Source organism: Prionailurus viverrinus, chromosome B3, assembly GCF_022837055.1.
Source record: "Prionailurus viverrinus isolate Anna chromosome B3, UM_Priviv_1.0, whole genome shotgun sequence".
NCBI classification, from domain to species: domain Eukaryota; kingdom Metazoa; phylum Chordata; class Mammalia; order Carnivora; family Felidae; genus Prionailurus; species Prionailurus viverrinus.
Genome location: NC_062566.1, coordinates 48594101 through 48612432, shown reverse-complemented (window position 1 = coordinate 48612432; position 18332 = coordinate 48594101). Strand labels below are relative to the sequence as shown.

The following is an 18332-nucleotide window of genomic DNA, read 5'->3' as shown; positions in this document are numbered from 1 at the left end:
GCCTTTTTAAGCACATCCGAGTTCATGCTCATCAAGTGACTTACAGTGGCATTGCTACAGAGCCTCAGGACGGGGTCGGTCACCAGAAAGACCCAAGTTGGAACTTTCAGCCCCACTCACCTACCTCTGGGAAGGGAAAAGGGAGGGGTAGGGTGGCTGGAGATTAAGTTCTAGAAAAACTCTTGAGTAGGTTTCATGAACTTCCATGTGGGTGAGGCATCCCATTTCCATGGGGACAGAAGTTCCTGTGCTCAGGACCCTTTCAGACTTTGCCTGATGTACCTCTTCATCTGGATGTTCTTGAAGTGTGGCCAGTCAGAATTGAGATGTGTTTTCAGTATAGAATTGAAATGTGTTTTAAGTATAAATATTGGATTTCAAAGACTTCATGCAAAAGTAAAATACTACTATATATTAAGAATATTGAAATTGTATTTTAGATATATTAAACCAAATAAAGTGGATTATCAAAATTAATTTTACTTGTTTCTTTTTAATATGGCTACTAGAAAATTTAAACTTCATATGTGATTACATTATGCTTCTATTGGATAGTGCTGTCATAGATCCAACTTTCAACTAAGATCTCAATTTATAGTCCTATAAAGGCCAAATCTAGAAAAAACAATCAGTGATTATTCTATCCCTTGCTTGCTGCTAATTCTGATATTAAATCCATTATTCTTAAACTTTAATGGCAATTCAGAGAGAATTATATCTTCTTAAAATGGAGAATTTTCTTCCATTTCTGGAAGAATTTGATTATTCTTGTCTTTGTCTCCTTCCTATGTCTAATTCATCTTTGTCTAAACTGCTATTAATGTGTTCAATTCATACATAATATTTTTTAATCTCCAGAAGTTCCATTGGATCTTTTTTTATATCTTTAATTTCTTTCTTCACCATGGTCATGTTTTGTTTTTTTTTTTCCAACATGGAGTATATATTTTAATAGCTGTTGTCATGTCCTTGGTGGTTTATTCTGGCATCTTTGTTATTTCTCTCTTTCTCTAAAATAAAAAAGATAGAGTGTGAACGGAGGTGTGGGGAAATAGGTTCTACTTACATAAATGGGTTAGAAAAAAGCTTAGGGCAGAAAGCTGCCACCATGGGGCAAAAGTGCCTGAGGTTAGCTATTGAGATGTTGTAATGAGATCAGGAGTAACTTGTTATATCACCTGTAGGAAATTACTTCCCATCTGACGCCAATATCACAAAGTCCACTTGCCCCCCCCCCCCCGACCTTTTGCTTCTTACACACACAAGTTAATGATTAATATATGATTGTTTTCTTCATGTTCAGCACGTGTGTAAGATCTTGTTTTCTTCACGTTCACCAGGTGGGTAATATCTCGTGAGCTCAATAAATACAGAGACAAAGAGCCTGTTTGGGGCTCTTGTCTTCTCCCGGACATCAGCCTCTCTTGTATTCAATTCTGTGTCTACTGTCTTGCTGGACAAGAGAGAACTCCAGATTCAGAGTCTGCGACACGAGGTAGAGGGGCAGAGGGGGCTAGAGCTAGAATCTTAAGTAGCCTCCATGCTTGGCGTGGAGTCTGACATAGGGCTCAATCCCACAATTCTGGGATCATGACCTGAGCTGAAATAAGAGTCAGATGCTCAGCTGACTGAGCCACCCAGGCTCCCCTCTTTGTTTGTTTCTACTGATTGCATTTTCTCTGGTTATTGGTCATATTTTGCTGCCTTTTTGTGTGCTTGGTAATGTTTTACTAGAGTTTTACCTTATTGGGTGCCAGATTTTACTTTATTTTCTAAATAGTGTTGGAGTTTCTTCTGGTGCATAGTAAAGTTGCTTGGTATCAGATTGATCCTTTCAACACTGTGTTTAAGATTTCTTTTTCAATTTTTACTTTAGAAGGGGAGAGAAGGGCAGAGGGAAAGAGACTCTTAAGCAGGGTCCATGCTCAGCATGGAGCCCCATGTGGGCTTTATCCCAGGACCCTGGAATCATGACGTGAGCTGAAATAAAGAATCAGTCACTCAATCGACTGAGTCATCCAGCCACCCCTTCACTTGCCTTTAAGTTATATTAGGCTGAGTACAGAGCTGTCTCTTTAGGGTTAATTTATCCCGATTAAGGCAACACCCTTCCGAGGATACTACCTCTATCTCATGAGGGCACTTTGGTAAAAACAAACTATTTCCATCTCTAATTCTAGACATGTTGGCCTTCTTGATCTCTTAGGGCTTCTTCTTCCTTATCCTGTGCCTTGGAAACTGCCTTCAGGCAGTAAGCTGGGACAATCCCAGGGCTTGCCTTATTCTTTTCCCTTCTCTCGGGGAAATCAGTCTTGTGCTGGTTGTTTTTCTATTTCTAAAAATCATGATTTCATATAATCTCCCCAGTTTCCTAATTATTTAAGGCAGGAGGCTAAATGTCGTCCTTGTTGCTTTTGGTCAGAAGAGGTAGTACCTTAATTAGGTTTTAATTTCATGAAGGACATGTTCCTACCCTATTCTAAGAATTCCTGAGGCATTTGATCAAATTTAGTATAGAATTTGGAAGGAAGAAGCATGTTTCATTCTGTGTAGACACGGAACCAGAACACTCCTCTGTATGTTTTAGGTTTGGCCAGGTTATTAAAGATAGTGTACCTACAATTAGGGGATGTGATTAGCATTAAGAGGAAGAGCCCCTTATTGTGGCCACTAAATGCTGGTCAAGAAGGTAGAGTGGAGTAGAAGAGGATCTTAAATCTTGCCATCATTGTGAAGCCTCTGAAGACTTGTCAACAGACCTAGCCAGACAGGTCAGGAGGGCACCAGCCTTGACCTCTGCCTGGAGCAGCCCCAGGCAGAGAGCTCGGTGGTAGGCCAGCCTGAGCTGAACTCGCCCCATCCGTGGGAGTGGTATTTGGGAATGTTCTTTGTGGGAGAATACTGTAGACTTGGAACTGCTAGTTTGTGCATAATAGTAGGGTTTTTTTGGGGAGGGTGGGTAGAGGAGATGGTTGTTTCTGTGGACATTGAACTTATAAATGAAAATGTCAGTTCATGGGCTCTCCAACAGTCGCCTTTCCCAATCTCTTCCTTGGATTTCAGGGGCCTCAGTCAGTGAAGTAGGACATCCCTCAAGAGTTGCCCCTGTAATGCCATGTATCTTATCAGTACTGGCATTTTTCTTTGTTAGACATACTTTTTTTTTTTTTTTTAACGAAGTGATTCTCAACTAAATTATTTCTTGGTTTAAGAAGTACTATTACTTGTCTGAGTGTCTTTTGTTGAAGTTAGCTACAGAGTCATTGAAAGTGGGTCCTTTGTGCACAGAAGATCAGGAATGGTACTTGCCATCACTTTTCTAAGATCAGGACAGATGTTGCAATCTGTCACATCACTCCTGCCTCTGGACTCAAGACTTAGCTTCAGAATCCTTCCTACATAGCACTTCAGGCATCTACTACTAGTTAATCTGAGTTGCTACTCAAAATTAAGTCTATTTGTCCTCTCTATCTTAAGTAGTATGTAGTTTACAATAACCTCCTTTACATTAGGGGATTCCTAGCTTGTAGACTACAAGTACCTCTCAGCTTTACCTCATCATATGATTTATCTCCTATCCATAGTGACTGTCTACTCCCAATTTAAACCCAAAAGGCCTCCAAGGAAAAGTAATTTGCCATCACAACAGCAAGGCAACCTTTATTGAGCACCACTGGGTCAGATTCCAAACAATATTATAGTCTCCCAAACCCCTGTTTGTGTTTTCCTATTTTCTGATGACGAAACTGAGGCTCAGAGAGCTGAAGTGACTTGCCTGAGGTCCCAAAGATACCTAGCAGTAGATCTAGGACTTGAGGGATTTTATGATTGCCCTTGAATGTCCTCTGCCTATTTTATTTCCTTTTTCCTTTTTTCTTCCACACCTTGTGGCTTTGGTGAGGAGCAGCTGGCCCCTTGGGAGTTCTGCCAATTAGAGGATGCCAGAACTTCTGTGAGCAGATTGACAAGTCTTCACAGGGAGGGATTTTATCTTACTGGAGAGAGACCTATTTTGCTTTTTCTTTTCTTGATTACTTATAGATTTGAAGCCATTCTGAATGTTGGAAGTCCACCTAGTCGAAAGAAAATGGAGAAATTACAGTAATTTTTTTGTAATTTGGCAATTAGGTCGGTAAATTAAATAATGTTGTGATTATTTTCTTTAATTGAAGCAGGTAACTATAAAGCCGAAGGAACACTGTTTTCAACAAGTCAACCATTGATGACTGGTACTGTTTTTATAGTTTTGTATTGGAAAACACTCATCACAGAAGATAAGTGATAAGCAGATTAATCCAGCATACACATACAGATACAGAGGTACATATATCATTTTTTAATTAAATAAACATGTTTGAAATTAACAATTTTATTTATATATGAAAGATCTTTTTAAAAATTATTTCAGCCACACTAACTTTTGAGGAGAACCCCCTGAGTATAGTTTCTCAGCCGATGTGCCCTGGTTACTCCCAGCATGGCATGGTGTAGAATCATCACACCGCCAGCTCCTGTCTGCAGTGCTGGGAGCAAGCCTAGGGTTGCAGGCCCAGAGTTCAGGCGGTGCGAGTCTAGGGACACAGGGGATGGACCAGCTGACTGAAGCCTAATGTGAGGCTTTACTAGCTGGTCCAGGAGGGCGCAGCTGCCAGTCCTGAAGCACAGAGAGGAGAGGGGGCAAGGCCGATCATCATGCCAGGCTTCCCATGGTTCTCCCCACACCCCACATTCTCTAGCAACACTATCCCTGAAGGACTGGGGCTGCAGAACAGAGAATAGCGTTGACCAAAAGTGGTGCTCTTTCCTCCTTCGATTTTTTTCCTTCCTTTCTTTTATAGGTCAGTCATGGTGCTAGGTCCTGGAAAATGAGATCGGGTCCTTGCCCTTGGGGAGTTCTCGATTTGGGGAACGATCTGGAAGGCAGAGTGCAGTGAGGGTGTGGACACGGGTATCTTCAGGAGCCTGCAAGGTGTTCAGAAGGGACCTTCTCCCAGTTAGAGTGTGTAGTGTTGGTCCTCAGGGTACCAAGGAGCTATTGCCTGTTAATCTGGATTATTATTGTTTTAGTTTATTTTTGAGAGAGAGAGAGAGAGAGAACACGAACAGAGGAGGGGCAGAGAGAATGGAGAGAGAGAATCCCAAGCAGGTTCCATGCTGTCAGCACAGAGCCAGATGCAGGGTTCGGAATTGCTGGGTCATGTGGTGACTCCATGTTGAACTTTTTGAGGAACTACCACACTGTTTCCCACAGTGGTCGCACCATTTTACATTCCCACCAGCAATGTGTGAGTCAAGGCAGCCCAGGATGGGACATGTGACAACCTAAGAAACCACTGTTTACCCGGGCAAGTGACAGTGACTGCACCCCTTTATATATGTAGCCCTGGCGGCCTCCCTCCAGGGTCAGCCTCCTCTTAAACAGCCATCCAGAAATTCCCCAGAGGGAAGAATAATGTTAAACAAAATGACTACAGTGAGGGACTCTTCTAAAGCCCTAAAAGCTGCCATTACCCAAAATAGGCATCCAACACGTTCTTTTATGACTGCCATAAATACCAGCACTAGCAATATTATCTTCATATGAGTTGATTTCATAGCACTTTAGAAAGTTACACCATCATAAATAATCTATGAATATGTTATTTCATCTGCTCTCAGAATTTGCTCCAACAGAGCTCTGGCCAATTTTAGAAGTTTCCATGTAAATATATAAATATAACGGTAAGAAGAACATGAAAATTGAACAAAACGAGGCCAAGTATCACATTTAATCCACAAATATTATGAAAGAATATGAAATTGTTTTATGGGTGGCTAAAGTAAGCCTGTTTGGTGGGGAGGAGATGATGTATGTTGCCACCAGTCCAAAAAGGAAGGATGCCTACTAAGGAAGCAAGCCTCTTTAGAGCCTCTTTTTCTCTGGTTAATGCTGTACCTCATCATAAATGATTTGGTGCTGTCCTGAAATACTAGACGCAGCACACTTATGTATGTATAAACTTATACTGACACTTTAAGAATAACAAAGGGGCACCTGGTTGGCTCAGTTGGTTAAGCGTCTGACTCTTGATTTTGGCTCAGGTCATGATCTCACAGTTCATGGGTTTGAGCCCTGCGTCAGGCTATGCGCTGGCAGTGTGGACTCTGCTTGGGGTTCTCTCTCTCCCTGTCTCTCTGCCCCTCCCTCTCAAATAAATAAACAGAAAAAATAGTTCATAAAATAACAGACACTATTTTACAACACTTAATGCCCTGTGACACATCTGGAAGTATGCCTTAAGAGAAAATTAATTCCAAAATGGAGTTGATTACCATCAATTGTCACTAAAAGTTACTCAGGTGAAAATTAAGTTTGGGCCTGACTCAATGAAGGTGTTAATTAAGAGCACCTTAATTACATGGATTATGGAAATGGGTTAACAATTACTGATCACTCCAATTTTCTGAAAACATATGATCTGTGTATTTTTCCTTCCTTGAGTCTGGAATTCTCTCCTGCTCTCCTTTCCCAGCTACTTGAGATGCTCTGGGGGAACTTGATACCGTTGATTCCCGGATATTCTACAGGTTTGGTGCAGGCAGATTTCAGGCTGAGGAGGTTCAAGCCTAGTTCAGGACACACTAGGGAGCGTTTGGCTGCTGTTTGAATGTCCATGTTGTGTAGGTAGATTGGGGATAGAAGTTAAAACATCACTGCTTAGTGGTTTGCTGGCAGATCCTTTCTTCCAGACTTCCTGTCAAAGGCTCCAAGTGGACTCCATTTTATTTCCAGGAAGGTATGGAAGTGGACGTAGTAAGGGTATTGATTTGGAGAACACACGGGCTAAGAGGAATGCCTAGGTCTGGAAAACTTGGTTCTCCCTCCTCCTGTGACTTCTGTTTATAAGGGCATGAGATTTGGCTTTGGAGGGTGGGTATCTGCCATATTATCTACTGCAGAAGTAAGCAGCAACTAGGGGGGTTGAAAAAACAATCTAATATACACTTTGGCATAAAAGAAACACAGTGCATTGCATATGTCACCAATTCTTTAAATTTCTTTCTTTTTTTTTTTTTAACAGTGTAGTTCCAGGACCACTTTGGATAGTGAATACCAGGTGGCCAATCAATACCGTTTGTTTATTTTTTTATTATTTATTTTTTTCAATCAATACCGTTTAAATGCCTCCAGCTACCGTTTAAATGCCTCCTGCTGGAGAGTTTTTCTCTTGTCTGGTTTTCAGTGGAAATTCAGCAATGTCTGGGCTCTTTTACAAAGCACAACTGGAGGTTACACAGAAAGAGGATGGAATTAGGAATAGTCACAAGTAAACACACCCAACAGGTAAGGGGTAGAGGGAAACACACCAAATATTCAGGAAGGTTTGAAGAAAAGTGAGGCACAGTGAGCTTTCTATAGAACCTGGTGGAACTCAAGGAACCATCTCTGAGATAAACACCCTTATTCAAATGCCACAGACACACTGTTTCCCTAAACAGAGAGACTTGAGGCCTAGCAGTTTTTATGTTGCAGCAAAAGATTTGGGTCAGAACCAAAGTTTTAAAGACTTTATTGAAGAAGTTCAAAGATTCATTGGCCAGCAGCCAAGTGTGGTCTGATTTGTTTGCATTTCCTCTGGGAACTTGCAGGCAAGTGAGGAATTGGCCAGCCACAACCGTGAGGGTCACCCACTCCCCTGTGGGTCTTTTCTTCCTGGCATTTATGATGTGGGGGAGGGGAGTTAGGAGGAAGCTATTCCCTACAAAGGCCCAGTTTCAGCAGCCCAGTCAAACTGCAGTCTCCCCTCACATCAATCTGGCAATAATTAGTCCGCCAATGAGACCTGTATCGTTCAGGGCAAGAGGCAACGGGATGAAGGGTGGGAAGTGAAATGTCACCATTCTTCTCCCAACTGGTAATGGGCAGAAGACCTGCTCCAGCCTCAGAAGCACCAAGCACGTGTGTTCACGGGCCGGTTTTCCTTGTTCAGGCTCTTGGAAAGCTCAGCATCTACCAAGAATCTTTCAAGTGTTCTTGTTGTTTGTGGCTTAGAGAGTTTTGGGACATTTGTCAACTGGATTGGACTTTGAAAAAAAAAATGTTTTTTTCTGTGGTTTTGGGAACTTGAAAAGAAGGTGCTTGTGTCCCCCACATGGGTATACATATACGTACAGCATGAAGATCCCTCTCCTTTTCTTGGGATTTTGATCACATTGATAGAAAGTTGTGCAAAAATGTGAAAACGTGGGGCACCTGGGTGGCTGAGTTGGTTGAGTGACTGACTCTTGATATCAGGTCAGGTCATGATCTCACGGTGGTGAGACAGAGCCCTGTGTTGGGCTCTGTACTGAGCATGGAGCCTGCTTAAGATTCTCTCTCCCTCTGCCCCTCCTCCACACTCTCTCTTTCTCTCTTAAAAAAAAAAAAAAAAAAAAAGTGAAAAGATTCCTGATTGCAAAAAGGTGAGGAGGAAGAGAAGTTAGTTTGGAAGAGCAGGGTCTTTGGTTGTCCTGGACTGATTTATACAGGAGATTCATTGCTCAGCAGAATTCACAGCCTCATCAGTGGTCTTAACATCTATGCAGGTGGCGAAGCCTGAGAGCTGGAGGTCATACATATATAGGCATGATAGGGCACGGGGTGAATAAGCAGGAGACTCAAGAGTGAATGTGCCATTGAGGATGCTGGGAAGGTGGTGGACCAGGAAGCACCAGCAAACCATCTCCCCAGCTAGACAAAAATTGTGCTGGAAGAATCTGTCTGATCTATTTTAGAATCCTGGAGTCTATTGAATAAGCACAGCTTGCAATTCCAGGGGAAGGTTTGGATGGTTAATTTGTTAATTTCAGCTCTTAGTAGAATAGCAGCTACTCTAAAGATACTACAACACACATACAAACAAAAAACAAAACAAAACAAAACACCTGTTAGAACTTATAGATGAATTCAGCAAAGTAGCTGGATACAAAGTCAACACACAAAAGTCAGTTGCCTTTTCTTCTTTCTTTTTCTTTTCTCTTCTCTTCTCTTCTCTTCTCTACTCTTCTCTTTTCTTTTCTTTTCCTTTTGATTTCAAGTTTTTAGTTTAAATTCTAGTTAGTTAATATATATGGCCAAAATTGGTTTCAGGTAGAATCAGGTAGATTCATCGCTTACATATAACACCCAGTGCTCGTCATAACAAGTGCCCTCTTTAATACCCATCACCTATTTAACCCATCCTCTCCCACCTCCCCTCCAGCAACCTCATCAAACTCAGTTTGCTCTCTATACTTAAGAGTATCTTGGGGAACCTGAGTGGCTCAGTCAGTTAAGCATCCCTTCGTTTCTGCTTAGGTCATGATCTCATGGTTCGTGAATTTGAGCCCCACATTCGGCTCTGTGCTGACAGGGCGGAACCTGCTTGGGATTCTCTCTCTTTCTCTCCCTCTGTCTTTGCCCTTCTCCTGCTCGTGCTCTCTCTCTCTCTCAATAAACAAACAAACAAACATAAAAGAAAAAAAAAGTATCTTAATGGTTTGTCTCACTCTTTTTTTTTTCCTTCCCCTATGTTCGTCTGTTTGTTTCTTAAATTCTACATGTGGGTGAAATCATAGTTGCATTTCTGTACTCTAACAATGAACAATCTGAAAAGGAAGTTATGGAAACAACTCCGTTTACAGTAGCATCAAAAAAGAATAGGAATTAACGAGGTGAAAGACTGAACAAAGACTACAATAAAGTGCTAATAAAATGAACTCAAAATGGTTAAAAGACCTAAATGTAAGACCTAAAACTATAAAATTCTTGGAAGATACATAGGGCAAAAACTTCAAGATATTGGATTTGGCAATGATGCATGGTATATGACATCAAAGGCATAGGCAACAAAAGAAGAAATAGACAACTAGATTTCATGAAAATTACAAAAAAATTGTGCATCAGAAACACTGTCAACAGGGTAAAAAGGCAACCCACAGACTGGGAGAAAATAATCACAAATCATTTGATAAGAGATTAATACCCAGAATATGGAAAGAATTCCTAAAAACAACAATAGCAAGGTCAACCCAGTTCAAAAATGTGCAAAGGGCTTGAACAGACATTTCTTCAAAGATAAACAAATGGTCAATAAGCACATGAAAGATGCTCATCACTAATCACTAAGAAAATGCAGGCCAAGGGGCACCTGGGTGGCTCAGTTGGTTGAATGTCCAACTTCAGGTCATGATCTCACTGTTCGTGAGTTTGAGCCCTGCATCGGGGTCTGTGCTGACAGCTCAGAGCCTGGAGCCTGCTTCAGATTCTGTGTCTCCCTCTCTCTCTGTTCCTCCCCTGTCCGTGCTCTCTCTTTCAAAAATAAATAAACATTTAAAAAAATTAAAAGAAAGAAAATGCAAGTCAAAACCATCTCACACCCATTAAAATGGCTACTGTCAATACCTGCGCACCCCCCCCCCCCCGAAAATAACAAATGTTAGTGAGGATATGGAGAAACTGTAACCCTTGTGCACTGTTGGTGGGCATGTAAAATGATACAGCGGCTGTGGAAAACAGAATAGTAGTTCTTCAAAAAATAAAAAATAGAATTACCATAAGATCCAGCAATTCCACTTTTGGGTGTAAATCCAAAATAATTGAAAGCAGGTCTCAAAGAGGTATTTGTACCCATGTTCACAATATTATTCACAATAGCTAAAATGTGGAAGCAACCAAGTGTCCATGGATGAATGAACAGATAAGCAAAATGTGGTATATAGATACATGATGGAATATTATTCAGCCTTAAAAGGGAAGAAAATTCTAATACATGCTACAACATAGATACATCTTGAGGACACTATGCTAACTGAAAGAAGTCACAAAAAACCAAATACTATGTGATTCCATTTATTTGAGATACTTAGTCAACATCAAAGAGACAGAAAGTAGAATGGTGCTTGCCAAGGACCGGGGGAGGGGGAATGGGGAGCTATTGTTTAATGGGTATAAAGTTTCAGCTTTACAAGGTGAAAAGTGTTCTGTAGATGGATTGGGGTGATGGTTGTACAACAATGTGAATATACTTAATATCACTGAGATGTACACTTAAAAATGGTAAAGATGGTAAATTTTATGTTATGTGTATTTTATAACAGTAAAAACATTGAGGAAAAAAGTGAATTTAGCTGCCGTGGTGTGGAGAAGCAAGAGGGAAACATACTTTGAATTCTCTGCCCCTGACAGATAATGATGAGGGAAGTGGCCTCCATCTATGTAAGATGGAGGGAAGCAGCCCATTGATTTCAATGAAATCAGTTTCATTAATTGAATTTGGGGAATAATCAGGGTATGGCCTCATAATCTGAACCAACACCTGGTTTGGTCTCTCCAAAAATGAGTTGCCATTGTCAGATCAGAGGCAAGAAGTCTGGGGTGAGCCCTCGCTTTTGTAGGGCCTTACTCAACCCCAGCTAGGAAGTGCCTGGTACACCAGCACCTTAGTCCTGCCCTGTGCTAGTGGCCCCAGAGTGTGGGGTACGTGGATCTTTGGGGAGGTCTGTCAGTGCCACCCCCACAACACAGCTGGAGACCCTTCATTCCTTTTTTGTTTCATTGGCTATAGGCTCCATCTTTCTTCCTCTGGCAAAAAGCCAGCTCCCCTTTGGTGCAAGAGAACCTGGATAGAGAACACTGAAGGTGTTGGGTAGCCCTGATCAGCTTGCAATCACGTGGGTCCAAACCCCCATGTGCCTGGGAGCCTCTTCCCTGTGTCTCTGTGTGCCCTGGCTCCTTTATTCCTTCCTCTGGGAGTCTCATGCATGGCTGGTCTGAGCCCATGTTTGACTTTAAGATCATTTATTTCTCCACTAGCTGAGAGAAAGGCAGGTCTTTCTGCTCCCTTTAGGTCCTGGTTCCAGGAGTAGCCCTGCCCCTCAATGGTGTTTCCAGGCCATCCTACATTGCTGGAGAGGGGTCCTCAGAAAGAAAAGGGGCTGAAGAGGGGCCTAGCAGAGGATGCATCTTTAACATGCCCCCGAGGGACTCTTATTCTTCCTGAAGCAACTGGACCAAATATAATTCTGAAAATTCTATTTCCAGACTAGCGTCCCAGGTCATTTTCCTTAGGAGGAAATTTTCAGACAGCCACCTTAGAAGGTACTTCATTAATTGAGAGATGAGGAGTAGAAAAAACATGGCAAATGTGAAACTCACGGCATGGCCAGGACAGCATGGCCATCTCATGCCACCTTCCCCATGGTTCCCATGGCTCTCGGCACTGGAGATAATGGACGGTGTCCACTGCAGTGAAGACAGCTGTCCTTCGGGCAGCCTGTGAGGATAGGCCTTGTGATAGCCCCAGGGTGATGGAATATGTGAGAAGAACAGCAAGTATCAGGGGGGACTCACGGACACAAAGGGAGAATGTGATGGACTCAGTTTCAAAGCCAGAAGAGGTGGGAGGTAAAAACAATTACATCCTCTGAGAAGCATAGAGATGGAATGGATTTCAAGTCAAGCTCTTTACACTGGGGTCAGCAAACTTTATGTGTCTAAAAATCACCAGGGAGTTTGTTCATCATGCAGATTCCCAAGTCCCATCTCCAGAGATTTGGCTCCGGGAGTTTGCGGGGGGGGGGGTGGGGGGGTGGGGGGGGTGGGGGGGTGGATCCCAGGACTGTGCATTTTTAAAGGAACCATTTCCTGTCCTTGGGAATTCTGATGCAGATAGTTCATGGTCTACACTTCAAGGCCCTCTGTCCCACATGGTACCTGAGTTCCTTCTGTGGCACCCCAGCACATGGCCACTGCCTCTGTGTCCAGTGATGGGGCAGCAAAATGATGAGGGAGCTGCCAACTTCAGGTGTCTCTCACAGTCTGCCTGCCATCCTCACGCTTAGCCAGACCCACCTCCCCACAGAGGCCACCCGTCAAAAGGCTGCTGAGGCTTGTTCTAATGGGAGCAACACCCATGATGATTGAGGAACAACCTGGTTCAGCGTGAGTCTTAGTCATGATGCCATTGGGATGTGCTTGCTCTGACTCTATGACTGTAGTGCAATTGAGAAATCGTTATTGTGATATTTGGGCAGGGGAAGTGCAACTTTTATATTGCTAGTAAGGCCTGAGTAGGAGAGGGAGGTAATAGCTAAAGAGCACCAGGTTTCTTTCTGAGGGGGTGAAAATGTTCTAAGACTGAGTGTGGGTATGGTTGTACATATCTGTGAATATGCCCCAATCCACAAATTGTGCACTCTGAATGGGTGAATAGTATGTTTTATGAATTATATCTCAATAAAGCTGTCTAAAGAAGAAGTTTGTTACACTGTGGTGCATGAAATATATTCTCTAAAGCCACATGTTAAAGATGTTTCAAAGAATGCTATTTGTATATACAAATAAAGATAGTGTTATTTCAGTGACACAATGTGTTTTCCATATAAATGGAGGGAAAAAAGGTCTGAGAACTCCAGAGTCTCATTTGTTGGGGAATGGCTTTACTGATATACTTTAAAATTAAAATACTGATTTTAATCTTAATTTAATATACTGATAATTTCCTATGATATTTGACTCAAATCAGTAATGCCTTATTCACAACTTTGCTTATTACCCTGTTATCTCTACAGAGATACACTGCTGAGTCTGACACATCTCAATTTGCAATGTGTGTCTCAGAAGAGGGTTGGTCCTGACATTGCATCCCAGTGGGCTTTAGCTAAGCTGGTGACTGACTGGCTTTCTACCCAGGCCCACATGGTTCTGTTCTCTGTTCCTTACAGAGTCTTCCTTTTACCCTGCATTTTCTAGCCTAAAGCTTTTCCCTCTGAAATCATGAACTTAGATGTATGATCAAAAGTCCTGAAGGGGATCATCAAGAAGTTATTTCTCAGTCATTTAACTAGTGAATAGTCTCCCTTCTAAGAACCCTACAAGGATGAAATGCCCAGTTTCTCTCCTGTGATGCTCAGAACACAACTATGGCACTAGAAGGATTCTTGGAGATTTTATTTTATTTTTTTTAACGTTTATTTATTTTTGAGACAGAGAGAGACAGAGCATGAACGGGGGGACAGTCAGAGAGAGAGAGAGACACAGAATCCAAAACAGGCTCCAGGCTCTGAGCTGTCAGCACAGAGCCCAACGCGGGGCTCGAACCCACGAACCGTGAGATCATGACCCGAGCTGAAGTCGGACACTTAACCAACTGAGCCACCCGGGTGCCCCTTGATTCTTGGAGATCTTGTGCAACTCTGTCTGCATTTACGGCCCGAGAGAGGTGAAGTGCAAGGAAGTTACCAAGTAAGCTTGTGAACTGAGACTAAACCTTCTGACTCATGGCTTATCCCATATTCTGCACTTTGCACTATGAAAGCCACAGAAAACCCCCAAAATACCTGTCTCCCCAAAACCAAACCCACCATCTAGTTCTAAAATCGAGTTGTAGTTGTTTCTGAACCACAAAGTGGGGGCAGCCCCATCCCACCACTTCCTTCAGTAAGACCCTCTCCTCAGGGAAACGCAGCTCCAGGAGGTGGAAGGATCCCAGTCACACAGAGGGGACCAGCCCACAGGCTCCTCCCAAAAGAGCCTGAAGAGTGCTTTTCTCCCTCCACAACATAACGAATTGCCGCTCCCCGGCTAGCGTCCAGCATTTGCTCTGTGCCAACCTCTGGCGTCCATCCAGCCTCTTCTTGGGAGCCAAACCCCAGACTCTCTTGTCCTAGGAACTGGTCCAGAAGGGCTTTGGCAGTCGGCAAGGAGGAGCTTTATACCACGGCCTGGGGGGCCCGGCTGCCCAAACTCTGGCTGCCTGGGTGGGTGGCCGGGACCCTGCTCTGTAGAGACCTGCCCCAGCTCTGCAAAGGAAGGACAAGGAAGGCAAATGATAGCACCGAGGGGCTTGCTGGGGTGGAGTGTGAGAGAATGCTTACTCTGGCTGGTTCTTCCTTCTTCTGGGTGGGGAGGAATTCGATGCCACCAGTACCTGAGTGCCATGTGCCTTGTTCTTAAGCTCAGCCAAGGAATTAGCTCCTGGGATCCCAGAACCACAGATACTCTTGATGCCTGGGAGTCTGCACTCTAGTAAATCTGGAACTGAGATAGCGTGTGAGTGGGCACAAGTGACTTCTCTTCTCTGCAAGGCTTTCCCTCTGTTCCCTTCCTTGGAAGGAGCAGTGCCTGGTGTGTCTAGTGATGGCCTCTCTTGTACCTCTGAGTTTCATTATTAGGATTGCCAGGATGGGCTGGTCAGTTCTTTGGTTTATGTGTGGTAGACTGTGCTGGCCAGTTCCAAAGGGCAGGCAGGGCATGTGGGAGTCCGCCTCTTTCTGCAGCAGGCCTGTGTGTCCCCCAGACACTGGCTCATCCCGCACCTGTTGTGAGTCACCATCAAGGGCAATGTGACATTCGTTCTCTGCAAGCCTACACTCTCACATGTTGTCTAATGATTCTCAAAATTGAGAACCCATGGACCCTGAAGACTTACAGATCCACCTAGTTGCAGAAATATATTCAGTTAGGGGCGCCAGGGTGGCTCAGTCAGTTAAGCATCTGATTTTGGCTCAGATCACGATCTCGCAGTTTGTGAGTTTGAGCCCCACGTCGGGCTCTCTGCTGTCAACACAGAGCCTGCTTTAGATCCTCTGCCCCCCTCTCTCTGTTCCTCCCCCACTCGCGCTCTCTCTCTCAAAAATAAATAAATATTTTTAAAAAATAATAAAAAAGAAATACATTCAGTTAGATTATTTCACTTGAGTTGATCATTCAGCATGAAAGTGTAAATACAGGAAATCTCAGACCCTGAGGCTAGGTGGCGTCACCCACAAGATTCAGAAGGTACTTAGATCGATTTTGATTTTTTTTTTTTTTAAAGTCGTCAGAATGAAGGGGCACCTGAGTGGCTCAGTCGGTTAAGCATCTGACTTCGGCTCAGGTCATGATATCGCAGTTTGTGAGTTCGAGCTCCGCCTGGGGCTCTGTGCTGACAGCTCAGAGCCTGGAACCTGCTCTGGATTCTGTCTCCCTTTCTCTCTGCCCTCCCCTGCTCACATTCTGTCTCTGTCTGTCTCAAAAATAAAGTCGTCAGAATGAAACAGAAATCCCAAACTCCCTTTAGAACTCATGGGAGAGTTCTTCTCTCTCCCTGGCTACCAATCCTCCTTCCCGCCCCCACCCCCCCCAAGACCAGAACTCTCAGTGATTCCTAGATGCCATTTTGGGGAACAGGGTTGTAGAAGAGTCTTCCCCCTAACAAAAAAGACCTCCCTCTAAGAATGAGCAGGGGGTGGGCCTGGCTGGTGACCCCCACAGTACAGTTAGACTAAACAAGGGAAAGTGGCTACACAATTCTGAGTTGGGAGGGCCTTGGGGACCCTCTCCTTCAAGGCCATCTGATTTATGACTCTGCTGTCAACCTCCCAGTCCATTGACGGACAGCTCCTGCTAATGCAATGTCTTCACAGCCAAAGCTGGCTGATCTAGAATTTTCACCGATCAGTTTTGCTCTTGACACCTGAGACCACGTTGAATTAAAAAAACAAAACAAAACAAAAAACCCAAAGATAATGGGCAGAGGGCATGTAGGCCTGATTTGTGCTCTCTCTTTTTAAAATGTAAATGGATGTAAGAAGTTCATTGAGCAGCCAGCAAATGTACTGATCTGCTTCTGAAAAATGTACAGATGGGGGAGATGGGAGTTTGGAGAAGAAGCACAGATGGAGAAGTCTTTTCATTTTGATTTGTCACTGAGCAGAGACCTGGAGTTGCTGAGGGTGTCAAGACTCACAGATGCAAACACAGGGAGGAAGGGCAACACAGACACACGGCAGGCGCAGCCGGCAGGAAATGTGTTTCTGCAGGGCTCAGATGCATGAGGAGGGACACGTAACCAGGCGTGGGCTGGGGATTTCAGTGTAAGTCTGCCGTCCTCCCAGGGGACAGAGCTGAGTGCTCACAGATGGCTGAAGACCTAGCGATGTTTCCAGATAACTGAGACAGGCTGCTCCTGTGCCCCTCCCCTCTTAAAGAATGAGTGCTGTCTCTGCCCTTCATTTGCTGAGCCAGGCTTTGCTCTCTGAACTTCGTGTGGGGCTTGATCAATTGAGTGATTTTATATTATTGCTTCTCTTGAAATCCTTTTTCTTTTAGGTGCCACCTAAATGTAGATATCCTCACTTTGCCTTTGTGGGTTCTCATTATTGCAAATTTTATAGAGTTCTGAGCACAAATGCACATGTGCAGGGTCCTGTTTTTGAAAGCATCTAGCATCTGCTGGTCTCCTTCGTATTTTCTTTTCAGCCAAAATAGCCTTTCAGGGCCACAGAGTGATGTGAGTAGAGTCCTCAGGATAAACTAATAATGTGATTCTTTTTTTGGTCACTAGATTGTTATGTAAAGTATCTGAAATTTGTAAGCCTTCAGCTGGTTGATGAAACTCGAGAATCACTTGAGTTTATATGCCAGTGGTATATTTAAAATGTACACATGGGATTGGTTTTGGCTATTTTTAGAGGCCTGTGGGTTACTTTTGCCTGGGTAGCCCAGCCCCCCACCCCCCTACTGTGCTACTGTTGATAACTTTGAGATACACCCAGCTGGTCCTGCAGTAGAGAGCCCCTTGGCTGCCTCAGTGGGGAGGTTTAGGCCAGTAGAACATGTTTTGGTCTACACTCTGCTTTTGCACTTGCTGAGACGTGCTGGTGGAAGTGCTGATCCTTCTCTGATGAGAACAAGGAGGACTCGGTTTCCTTAGGGACTCGTGGACTGTCAGAAACTAATGTGTGCTAATGACTGGCCAAGTGAGGAGAACCTGATTCTGCCTTCTTCCCTGCTGTGTCTCAGATGAACAGAAGATAGTTCCATGCATTCCTTGTGGGTCTGAATTCTCTGGGTGGGTCCACCTACTTAGTGAAAAAAGAACTTGCTTCTGGAGCCATCCCTCAAACTAGAAAGCAGTCCTTAATCAGACGAGTGCACCAAGGCAGGCATTGAAGACTCTGCATGTGAAAATTCAGCTATCGCTGAGCTGCTTGCTGCCTAGTGGGTAGGTGGGAAGGAAGGAGCCTGCCACTGGTGGCTTCCATTGCCAGAATGGCCAATGACCTCCCCAGCCTGCATGTGCACAGGGCATCATCGTTCAGTCCTCAGGTCTGTGAGGAGGGGCTGGGGGCTGACTTAACTGTTCCCTTTTCCCTACTAAACACCCTTCCTATGAGCTAATTTTGAGTGCTGGCAGCTGAAGAACTTAACTGATGGTTTGCATTGATGTTGACACAGGAGCCAGTTGAGGCTGAGTGGCCACTGTAGGTTCACAGGATGCCATTTCACATCCTCAAACCATCTCTGGATGGGCTGAGCCATGGGCTGAGCTAATGTCTTTTTATAATATCAT

General features: G+C 43.8%; 1 protein-coding gene across 1 annotated transcript in view; it reads right to left on the bottom strand.

Annotated features, from left to right (window-relative positions):
* Positions 1-1608: 1608 nt before the first annotated feature.
* TNFAIP8L3 (TNF alpha induced protein 8 like 3) overlaps positions 1609-18332 on the bottom strand; it is a 53269-nt gene continuing 36545 nt past the window's right edge. Inside the window, exons 3-5 of the transcript XR_007153344.1 lie at positions 7478-7484; positions 3589-3594; positions 1609-1619 (exon numbers count right to left, since the gene is read on the bottom strand). The gene's annotated coding sequence lies outside the window, so the exon portion shown is untranslated. The remainder of the gene's footprint in view (positions 1620-3588; positions 3595-7477; positions 7485-18332) is intronic.